At 34.7% G+C, this 11,484-nt stretch overlaps 1 pseudogene; it reads left to right on the forward strand.

Moving 5' to 3' along the window:
- Positions 1-6,474: 6,474 nt before the first annotated feature.
- Positions 6,475-11,234, forward strand: LOC115983540 (annotated as a pseudogene).
- The last annotated feature ends 250 nt before the right edge of the window (positions 11,235-11,484 follow it).

Below are 11,484 nucleotides of genomic sequence, written 5' to 3' on the forward strand. Positions count from 1 at the left end.
GGTAACTAAAACAACCATTTTATTACTTTTTTAGGGGAGGAAAAAAAAGGTTAGACAAAAAGCAAAAAGCTAAACTTAAATTGCAAAAAGAAAAAGCACTATTTTTGAAATTCAAATTCTAAAACCCTAAAAATATAGGAAGTTAATCTTAAATCTAGTAAGAAACTGGTAAGGGGCTAAAATTAAGGGATAAGCCAATTTGAAAAAAAAAAAAAAAATAGGAGAAAAAGGAAGAGTGTATTTTTGTGAAGTATGCCATATCAAATTAACAGAGATTCCAGAGAAATTTAAATATGTCCTTTGTTCAGACATCTCTAAACAATACTAACACAAAGAAAGAAGAAACTGAATAAAAAAGATGAGGAACTTTTTGTCTGAGGTGGTGTATGCTTTAACAGAACACCCTACCAAATCTGTTTCGACAAGAAATGGTCACCAAAGTAAGCAGGCTACAAATACATGGGGTCTTGGAACAAAGAGTTTCTCTGCTACTCCCACTAGTAGCCCTCTGATATCAAAACCCATTAGTGAAGGAAATAATGCTCAGCCTCTTGGCAAGCCAAAGATAACAGATACCAAGCCAGTTTCTCAACCTGGCGGATGGGCAGGTTTTCAACTTAAAAGCCATCTGGGAAGCTATAATGGAGGTATTCTATGAGAACCACACTATCTTTCTTGGTACCCTATTGGTCAGACAAATGAGAATAGAGAAAATTTAGAAACCGTTTGGCTTTTGAGCTTGATTTGTGTTCTCTGGGTGCTTGTGTTTTAAAGAGCTTTAATGTGGAAACACTTGCACATGTTATTCTAGGCTAAGTAGTAAGTACCAGATTACAAGTTTATACTTTTATGCATGCCTCAATTTTTGTTTAAAGTTCTGTCAATTTTATTGGCACTAGTCGTCATGGCACATAGCAGACCGGGAGTTTGGATCTGATGGTCATGGGCCTTTTCACTTTTGGGGGTGTTATGGAAGGGAATAATGGACCTGTTCAAGCCCCCTTAATTCAATACATTATGAAAAATAGAAAGGTAGTATAGAGGCACTTTCGCAAACTTCAAATACACCCAAAAAGCTCTTACAAATCACAAAGATTTAAGTATAAAGAAATTTACCTTACTCAATTGTCGCATGGCATCCTATTTATTTATTTACCTCTTTTTCCTTTTCTTTTTTCTTTTTTCTTTTTTTACAAAATCGCACAAGATACATATAATTATGGGCATTGTTTATTACACACCTGTGTATATGCACACAAGTGTGTAATAACTCTGAAATCTTCAGTTTAACTCATGATTTTAAAATTGAAAATGTGAGTTAGACTCAAGATTTAGTGTTATTTAACACTTGTGTGAATACACACAAGTGTATAATAGGTTTTATTCATACTAGTCGCAGGCCCATGGAATTCATTGGAATATATAATCATTTTGAGATGTGGTATAATGTATTGTTTATTGTAAATAATTTGCTCCCTAAAAATTAAACAATTTCTAAAAGTAATTTTCATCTCTCTATTTTTACAAATATATAATTGTATCATTTTTGGTATTTTTACAAATATATAATTGTATCATTTTTGGTGTTTTTAATTGATATTATTATTTTTTGAAGTGGTCTGTATTCTTCTAATTATTGTTAATATGCACTATATTTTCCTAATTTCTTTTGGTACAACTAAATTTTTTAATTTTCAAATTTTATATTCAAAATTCTCATTCTCTTAAGGAGATGATCATGATAATAAAAGATTATCATATAATTACAATTGATATTACTCAAACAATTAATAATACACTTAACCCAAACTTAACTTTTCTCATTCTTAAGTAAATACACTAAAGTGAACTGAAATGGACCAAATGGACCGAATTGAACTAAATAGACTTAAGTGGACTGAATGGACTAAATTGGACCTAAGTTGACCAAGGAGGACTAAATTGTACTGAACTAGACCAAATAGCTTGAAGTGGACCAAATCGAACCAAAGTGAAACAATGGACCAAAATGGAAGTAATTGGACCGAAGTGGACAAAATGGACTAGATATGACCCAAGTGGACTGAATTTGACCGAACTGGACCAAATAGTCCAAAATGGACCAAATAATGAACCGTAACTAGTAAACATAACTCAAAAAATTAATAATAATTATAAGAATAAAGTGATGTAAAACCATAATCTATGATGAATAGTTTATTCCGGTATGATGGAAGTGGTTTGTTGTTAAAGTAACATCAATTAGATTTGTTATGAAACTAATATTTTTAATTAAATTATTATGCACGCATCTGTGATTCTATGTGATATTCAAGCTGAATTTGACACCATGTAGAGAAAGTTGGTACACTACAAAAATCATATCAGGAAAACCTCTTGCATATAAAATTTTATACAAAAAGGAAAAAGAAAGAGGAAAAAAAAAAAACATTTTTAAGAGCTTTATTATCTCTATCTCTTGAAATTGATGAAGATAATATATGGTTCTCTAAGTAGGAGCGGAACTAAACCCTTCAACCTAGCCTTGAATACATTTACATACAGATATAAATACAATGGTGGAATGAGATTTTTTTGGGCAAGTATAAACTAAAAGTAAATAAATGATGTCTCCGCCGAAGATGTTTTTATTACATGTATTTTATATTATAAGCATTTAGGTTCAAGAACATGTAAAGTCATTGTAGTGAAAGTGATGGTTATATCATGATTTATAAGTTCTAATTATTTTTGAGAATGGGTATAAAGATAATGCATGATTACATACATTAATACTCATACACATATTTTTTGAGAAATGAAGGAAAGAAAATGATGACATAAATGTGATTCACCTTCATCTTTTAGATATAAATAATGGTAAACTATGTATTTGGTCCCTATCCTTTACACCAAATCTCATTTGGTCCATAACTTTTCAATTGTGTCAATTTAGTCCCTAACCTTTCAATACTATGTTAATTTAGTACCTATTGTTATCTCTTGGATAAAAATTACAAATGTGGCAAACAACCAAATAAAAATTAGTTTATTGCCACATTTATAGAAACTAATTTTTTATTTTGGCCGTTTGCCACGTCAGTAATTTCCATCCAAGAGATAATAACATAGACTAAATTGACACGACACTAAAAAGTTAGGGACTAAATTGGCACAGTTGAAAAGTTAGGGCCAAATTGAAATATGATATAAATGATAGGGACCAAATTAGTAGTTTCCCTATAAATAATAGAGTAAATTACAAATTGCACCCCTAAAATTTGGAAGTAATTGGATTTTACACCCTGAAGTTTTAGAATTTGGCTTTTGTCCCCTAAAGTTTGGGTGTACGGATTTTACACCCTGAAATTTCATAATTTGGATTTACTCCTAAAGTTTGTGAATATCTGAATTTTACACCCCAAAATTATGAAACTTTAGGGTGTAAACTCCAAACACCCTCAAATGTTAGGGGGTGAAACCTAAATTTTGAAATTTCAAGGTGTAAAATCCAATCACCCCCAAACTTTAGGGATGTAATTTGTAATTTACCCTAAATAATATATATATATATATATATATATATATATATAATCAAAGATATTTGACTATTTGTTGACTTCCTTATATTGTACCACATAAGCTTTGGAGCCTTCACAATTTTCCACATCATTATTATTTTTTAAATTTAATTTATTCCCTTTATTATTTATTTTCCAAATTTCTGAAAACTCTACACACGGTGAAAACCTTATGCTTCAATTGCCACCTTCCTTCTCTCTCACTCCAATCCAATCTCTTATCCACAATGAAGACCCAGAAAACCCAATTGCTTTGGTCCATTATAAACATAATGCTTCTTCTCCTCTTCTAAATGAATTTAAGTTCTTTTGTCTTTTTTTTTTTTTTTTTTTTCCTTTGCTCTCCGTTGCAATTTTTGTGTAATATGAATTCCAAGACCAATGAAAGAGCCACCTTCTAAATAAAGAGGACCCATTGCCTTAGATTGTCTTTTGTGTGTTTGGCATGACTGGACAAGTATGAATTGTATTTTTTTTTTTTTTTTAAATCAAATATAGATTTTTCTTTTCTCACATTTGAGTTCTTTTTGTTTAACCAAAACCCTAGCGACTCTACTCTCTCTGCATCAATATGGTACCCCTTTTCTTTGGATCTCTTTATATTTTCCTCCAGTCTCAAATTTGGCTGTGATATGGTAGGATTTTTTTTTGAATATTTAGATATTGTAGTATGAAACATTGCTATAATTTTATTTGTTTGATTTGTTAATTAATTATATTAACTCTATGTTTGTTTTAATTATGGATTTTTTTAAATAAAAAATTGCAAAAATTTAGAGTACATCTTCTAGCCTTATACTCATATTGGTTTTATCTGATTTTTCTTGTGCAATTTTTTTCTTAGTGCTGTTTAATTACTATTCTTAGTTAAGAAAAAGGTTGATGGACTGATTATATAAGATTTGCATAGTATTGTTGAATTATGCAATGTTCTAAGCTTTTGGCTTTTTGGTAACATAGTTGCTGTCATGCTTTGTAGGGTCTAAAATTGTTGAATTATTTGATTAGTTGCAATTAATGTCCTGTGTTACTTGCTAATTGGAAGAGTTAAGGGCACGATCATTTGGTCAAATATCTTTTGTTTTTAGTATGTTTAATATTTTAGAATATTTGTATGGATCTAATCTCTAAACAATGAACAAAAGAGAATTAGAAATTTTCACAAAAAGCAAAATCCAAAAAGACATTGAATAAAGCTTGAAGATACAAGCACAATTATAAATAATTTTGTTTACTAATTCTTTTGTAATACTTATTAAACAAATGTAAGAGCATGTTTTAATTATTGTAATATTTTACTCCATAATATTTGTATGTTTTTTCATATTTAACGATCTTATGTGGTAAGATTTTGACAATTTTTCATAAGTAATGTTTAAACTACGGAAAATTATTGAATAATCTAGGAGTACCATAAATGTGTACTCCCCCCTCTCACATGAATTGTGGGTCCCACCATAATTTTAATAAGTGAGACTAGGGATGGCTATGGATGGGTATGGATCGGGTATACCCATACCCTACCCGAAAAGTTTGCCCATGGATACCCAATTATCAATACCCATTAATATCCATACCCAAATCTTACCCGAATATATTATCTATGGATATCCATACCCTACCCGAAACCCATTTAATTTTTTTTTTAATCCAAAACATTTTAACGTAAAATCTAACTGTAAGGTTGAATTTAATCAACCATGTGTTGGCTTTATTCCATGACAAATTTGCTTGTAATACAGCACTTAGAAACCTTGTATTTAGGTAGGAATCATGTAAGGGTAGTGTGTGAGAGAGTGTGAAGAAATGCTCAAGACAGTGCAGTGAAGCAGAGACTCGCGACTAGGACTCGTAGGTGGCTCGCGGCTTGCAAGCCGCCAAAAGTTGCTCACGTGCAGAGTATGCAGGAGAGCTGAACAGTCATGCCACCTGGAGCACTACATGACAAAAATCCAGACTGGCCATTAAGTTAGCTCGCGGCTTGAACTCGCGACTCAGTCAAGTCGCGAGGTCAAGTCGCCAGCCAGCCCTGTTTTTGGAAAAACTGACTCTTTGCATTCCATTCTCACACCAGTATAAATACCCCTCATTCCCACAAGATATGTGTGGCTATTCAGAAAGAAAAACCCTAAGACAGGTTTCTTCAAAACACCCACCCAATTAGAGAGAGCTACTCATTCTTAGAGAGAAACTTTTGTAGTCTCTTCTCATTCCCTCTCTCATTGTCATACCTATTGAGAGGAGATTTCTATCCAAACACTACCCACACCAATTTAGAGTGTTAAGTGTTTTTGGAGCTTTGGGAAGCATTGGAGGATGCCAAGGATGGCGGATGCTACGGTCTAGTAGCGGAATCCGGTAAGCTAGAAAAGAAAAAGGTTCGGCACAACCTCGTTGGAGCAAGAAGCTTGGAGGGCTTAGGTGCACTGGGTAGATTAGGCTTGGAGGGTCTATTACTGTCCATGTATCCCAACTGTATTTTCTAGTGGATTGTTTACCGCTTGGAGGGCGGCGGAGAGGTTTTACGCCGAGGGCTTCGGTTTCCTCTTCGATAACACATCGTGTGTTGTCCTTGTGTTTGCATCTCTCTTCCCTTTTATCTTTGCCTTTTATTTTCTGCTGTGAATGTGTTTTTAATTGGCTTAGATTGTTTACCAATTCTGTATTAAGCTTTTGTTCATGTTCCGCACATTAATTGTTTGATATAAAGCTTGTATTGGTAATTTGTATATTGGGGGTCTAAACGTTCAAGGGTGTTTATACACGTTTTTTGAACTTTCACTAACCAATCTTGAAAAAGAAAAAACAATGCTCTGAATAACACAAAAAATATCTCTCTTTCTTTTGCTTTTAGATCTAAATATCGAATTCACAAATTCAAAGAGCATTCGGATATGATTTGATGTTGATGAAGATGAGCGAGTATGAATTCGTGGGCGGCAAAAATGGCGGCGATGAGGACAGAGTGACGGAGTGGGAGGTTGGGCTACAAAGCATCGACGATTTGACGCCATTATCACAGTTGTTGATACTGCCGGAGCTAGCTTTGGTGTTTAGTATTTTGCCGGAACCCTACAAGACCGCTGTGGAAGTCTACCGCGCATCGCAAACAACATTCTCGACTCTCCATGGGGTCAACCACTCGACGGTGAAGGGGTTGCTGTTCGAAACAACGAATTCGGATCCTGGCCCGGACCAGGACCCGATGGTCGTGGAGGCGGACGAGAACGAGATTACCGATCGAGACGAGTCCGGGTCAAATCTGAAAAGATCGAGGAAAGACAACAAGTGTTGTGTGGAAATAGAAGTAGAAGAAGTTGATTCAGCACTCCATGACAACGAGAACGACAAGTCGTCGGCGGCAACCAAGATTAGCAATTCACAGACGTGGTGGATCAGTGCTGCTATGACTGACCACAAGACGTGCTTGGATGGGTTGGGAAGAGATGAGAGTAGGTCAATAGCTCTGGTTTGGAGAGGCAGAGAGAGTGTGAGTGACGGTGATAGAGGTTTAGGGTTTTTTTTTTTTTTTTATGGGTCGGGTTTGGATAATATTCATACCCTACTCGAACAATTCGGATAATATCCATACCCTACCCGGTTATGGTCTACCCATGAAGAACCAAGTATTACCCGAAACATTTGGATTGGGTAGGGTTGGATATCCATTACCCAATGGATATGGCCATCCCTAAGTGGGACTCACAGTTATGTGAGAGATGAGGAATACGCATTTGTGGTACTCCGGGAGTATCCAATAATTACCCTTAAACTACATCTTTCATCTTATATTGGAACTAATTCAGCTTTCAAATAGTTGAACTTAGAAAAATATTTAAATTAGAACATTTTAACCTTTAATCTAAAAGTTTTTTTTTCTAGCAACTAGTTATATATATATACTTGACAAGTTCAACTAAAGTTGGCAAATTTGTGCAGCTGTGCATGCAAAGAACTCAAAGCCAACACTTAAATAATAGGCGGTCAAGATTCTCAAAAAAAACAAAAAAACAAAATAAATAAATAAATAATAGGCGGTCCAGCCACATACGTTAACTACTGTCTATTTTAATTTGATTTGATCAAGTTTGACAAACGAAACAATGCCGAGGCTTCAACCAAGATACATGGCTAATGCTTTCTCAAAAAAAAAAATTAAAAAAACAAAAAAGATACTTGGCTAATGTGATTATTTTTTTTTAGAAGCCGACCTAACGACTATTTCAAATTGCAAATATAGAGAAATGATATGTCTACAACATTTTTACAACAAATCCTAACTAGCAAGTTGTTATTAGTTATTATTGTTGGGGCAAAAAACTAATCTTAGCGTTAGTTTGAAATTTAAACCAACAACAATTAACCACCTGTAATTTGTTGTAAAAATATTATAAAAATGTTGTAGACGTAGCATCTCTCGCAAAAATAGACACCTTTCAATAGGCATTCAAGCTACAATTGACAATTGTCAACAGATGAAGTAATTAATAGAGTAATTACGCTATTAATTGTGGTAAAACGAATTGGGAGAGAGAGAGAGAGAGAGAGAGAGAATGAGGACTTGGAACGATACATGCATTAAATCAAGGAACGGTGTTGAAATTGCCACTTTTATAAGCTAATGACGTAGCTAGTGAGGTCTAATTGAGTGAATACAAATTTTCTGTATCATTTTTTGTATATCACTTTATGTTCCACCAAGGATAACTTGTCATGTATTGATTTTTTTTTTTTTTTTCATTTTAAATTTTAGTTATTTTATAAGGAAAGTAAAATCATATCCTCTATACCATTTTAAAAAGAAATATATATATATATATATATATAGATGAGTTTTTCACTCTTTCCCTCTCCTTGAAAGGCTTCTAAATATTGGACAATTGTAAAATATATATATATATATATATATATATATTCATGTTCAATTCTTTTAACAGCTTGAGACTTGAGAGTAGAAAGTTAAACTAAATGATGATTTAGAATGACAGTAAAGAGCGCAGTCGTCAGAAGTGAACTTCATAGGTTGAAACTCTGTAATAAAAAAATAAAATAAAAAAAAACTTAAAATATATCAAGTTAGCCCTAAAATGTATAAATTTCTTGATTCTTCTTGGTTTAGATTAATTATTATAAACTCAAAAGGTGTACATAGAATCATGTTGTTTCTAGGACATTACACTCGTAGATATATACAAGAAATAAAATCTCAACTATCATACAAATGCTAAAGCAGAGCAACATCTGTCTGAATAATAAAAAAAACTAGTAGTAGTTAAGAAGCTACTATTAATTTAAGGGAGAGGGATTAAAGAGTTATCTTTATTAATTGAAAAGGTTTTCTCATTTGATAACATTGCTACTAGTTGAAGCATTCATGCTTTCTTGACGCTCGCTAGTCTTATTAGTTAGACTTTTTCCAAACAATTTGGTGTTAGTTAATTCAAATTTCTGAAGAAGTCATAGACCATGAAAATGACTGGTTCTTAAATAATCTCAATTACAAGACTACAGCAACTGCTTGGAACAGCATGTTTAAAACCTATCAAACATTATGAATGTTGTTGTAACGGTTTCTTTCTAGCTCATAAACCCATAAGCCATAACCATTATTATGGCAATGGTTACTTCAACACTTCATCATTGTTGTTCTCTCTTTCTTCTCCTTCTGCTTCTTCCTCTCGTCCCCACTGTTTTTACCTACACCAAAGATGACTGTAACATATTGCTTAACTCACCGGCTTCAGTTACAGACCAAGATATTAATCCATTATTCACGTCGCGTTCAGGTGAATTTTCCTTTGGATTCCGCCGTTTTCAAATCAATGAGAAAGAGTCTCAATTCTTGCTTGCAGTTTGGTTTACTAAAACAAAGGACCAAACCATAGTTTGGTCTGCAAATGGCAATGAACCAGCACCACAAGGTTCTACACTGACGCAGAATAGCAGCAGTGCATTTGTTCTCAATGACCCTAATGGCAATGACCACACTCAGGTCTCACCAATCTATTACAAATTATTCTTATGGCCGCTTCCAGCTTTCTTTACAGCTTGATGGCAATCTGGTGCTTTATTCTATAAATATGCCATCTGAAGTTCTTAATCATGCTTATTTTGCCACCATGACAATGTTCTGGGAATCACAGTTGATCTTTACTGAAGCCGGATACATGTACGTCCAAGATGCAAACAATTCAACCAACATCTTCAACATTACCCAAGAAGATCCAGGCTCAAAAGACTCTTTCTACCACATGGCTAGGATTGATTATGATGGGGTCTTCAGAATATACAAACACCTCAGACAGCAGGACACAAGTTGTGGAAGCTGTCCTTCAACATGGGATCCAGTGCAAGGCATTCCTGGTATTACTGATATTTGTGGTGTATTTGATGCTAATACTTTTGTAGGTGGGTTCTGTGGACTCAACGGTGTTTGTCGTACCTCAGATGCTTCAAGTGGGGGCGGGACATTTTGCTCATGTCCTTATGGATTTTCTCAATTGAACCCATATGAGGATCGGGCAGGGTGTAAACCAGATTTTCCGTTACCCAACTGCGACAATGGATGGGAAGAAAATAAAGGGCAGGTAAGCTTTGTACGGCTTACAAATATGGACTGGCCGTTTACAGATTACAGCCTTGTTCAAGGGGCTAATGAGACACACTGTAAGCAGCAATGCCTTGACGATTGCATGTGTGTTTTGGCCATTTACGAGAAAACAGGTGGCTATTGTTGGAAGAAGAAGTATCCTCTGTCCAACGGAAGATATAGCACAAATATTACGAGAATAGCTTTCATCAAGGTACCTAATAGCTTTGTTCCAGTGAAGAAAAGCCAGTCTGTGGTAGTTGTTTTGGCACTACTCCTTGGCAGCTCTGCATTTCTCAATATCCTTTTCTTCATAGCTAGTATTGTGGCTATTATCTACTTGCACCACAGAAAGCTGAATTCGCCATGGAATATTGATGGCACACTTGCAACAAATGTGAGAAACTATACATATAAAGAGCTCGAAGAAGCAACCAGGGGATTCAAGCATATAGTAGGAAAAGGTGCTTTTCGGAACTGTTTATAAAGGGGTCCTTCCATCAGATTCAAAAAGATTTGTTGCAGTCAAAAAGTTAGGTAAGGTGGTAGAAGAAGGGGAGAAGGAATTCAAAACAGAAGTGAGTGTGATCGGTCAGACTCATCACAAGAATTTAGTCCGGTTGCTCGGTTATTGTGATGAGGGGCAGCACCGGCTATTGGTATATGAGTACATGAGTAATGGCTCTTTAGCTAACTTTCTCTTTGGGCTATCTAGGCCTCATTGGAACCAAAGAGTGCAGATTGCTTTTGGAATTGCAAGAGGTCTCATCACCCAAATCATCCATTGTGACATAAAGCCTCAAAACATACTTCTAGATGAATACTTTACACCAAGGATTGCTGATTTTGGATTAGCAAAGCTTTTGTTGGCTGAGCAAACTCGAGCTGCTCGAACAGGAATAAGAGGGACGATTGGGTACTTTGCACCTGAATGATTTAGGAAAGCATCCATTTCCGTTAAGGTTGATGTGTACAGTTTTGGTGTGATGTTACTTGAGATTATTAGTTGCAAGTCTAGTGTTACATTTGCATTGCAAGCAGAGGAGGCATTGATAGAATGGGCTTACGAATGCAACAAAGATTAAAAAATAAAAAATAAAAAATTAGAGAAGTTGATAGAAAACAATGAGGAAGCAAGCAATGACATGAAGAGGCTAGAGAGGCTTGTGATTGTGGCAATTTGGTGTATTCAAGAAGATCCTTCACTGAGACCCTCGATGAAAAAGATCACACAGATGCTTGAGGGAGTCATTGAAGTTTTTGTGCCCCCAAGTCCTTCGTTGTATAATTACTCTCTGCCTTCAAAAAGTAGTTCCTTTGAGTTTTCATTCTCCT

Source organism: Quercus lobata, chromosome 4 (genome assembly GCF_001633185.2).
Source record: "Quercus lobata isolate SW786 chromosome 4, ValleyOak3.0 Primary Assembly, whole genome shotgun sequence".
Taxonomy (NCBI): Eukaryota; Viridiplantae; Streptophyta; class Magnoliopsida; order Fagales; family Fagaceae; genus Quercus; species Quercus lobata.